Here is a 532-nt window from a genome sequence, read left to right as displayed (position 1 = left end):
TTTTGCCTCACATCTAGCTTTACTCAGCAGCGTAATCCTAAACCCATCGATAAAGCCCTCGTTGCTACTGCTGAACCAAGACGCTCTTCTCGTGTTCGCACCCTGGTTACTTCTTACCGCGATGATGTAACTTTCCCAGCTTTCTCTGTGATTTTGTTTGTAGTCGATTTTTTTTAAAAAGCAATGACCTTTAGTTCCAATCTCTCTTTCTAGGTTGATGTAGACACTGGTCGTACTTTGGATCTGAGGAGATCGCGGCGTAACTCGTCATGGGCTAGGTAAAAGTTGCCTACTTGCACAATTTTGTTCTAAAAACCTCTGCTTTAATCTGATCCAAGTTCTTAAAAATTGAAACTTTATCAGCTACATTGCACGCCCTGAACATGAATGTTTGCTTTAATCTGATCCAAGTTGTTAAAAATTGAAACTTTATCAGCTACATTGCACGCCCTGAAGATGAATGCAAGTTTGCTTCTTACGAAGAAAAGGTTGGAGCACTCAACGCTGCAGAGGAGTTCCAGAGCTGCCTTGA

General features: G+C 41.7%; 1 long non-coding RNA gene across 1 annotated transcript; it reads left to right on the top strand.

Moving 5' to 3' along the window:
• Window positions 1-38: 38 nt before the first annotated feature.
• Window positions 39-523, top strand: LOC104774826. Its single transcript, XR_765530.2, has 3 exons — window positions 39-126; window positions 214-278; window positions 437-523. It is a non-coding gene; the product is annotated as an uncharacterized LOC104774826 (long non-coding RNA).
• The last annotated feature ends 9 nt before the right edge of the window (window positions 524-532 follow it).

The sequence above is a fragment of the Camelina sativa genome, unplaced genomic scaffold (assembly GCF_000633955.1).
Source record: "Camelina sativa cultivar DH55 unplaced genomic scaffold, Cs unpScaffold05938, whole genome shotgun sequence".
Lineage (NCBI taxonomy): Eukaryota > Viridiplantae > Streptophyta > Magnoliopsida > Brassicales > Brassicaceae > Camelina > Camelina sativa.
Note: the sequence above shows the minus strand (reverse complement) of the source record. Positions and strands in the feature narration are given on the sequence as shown.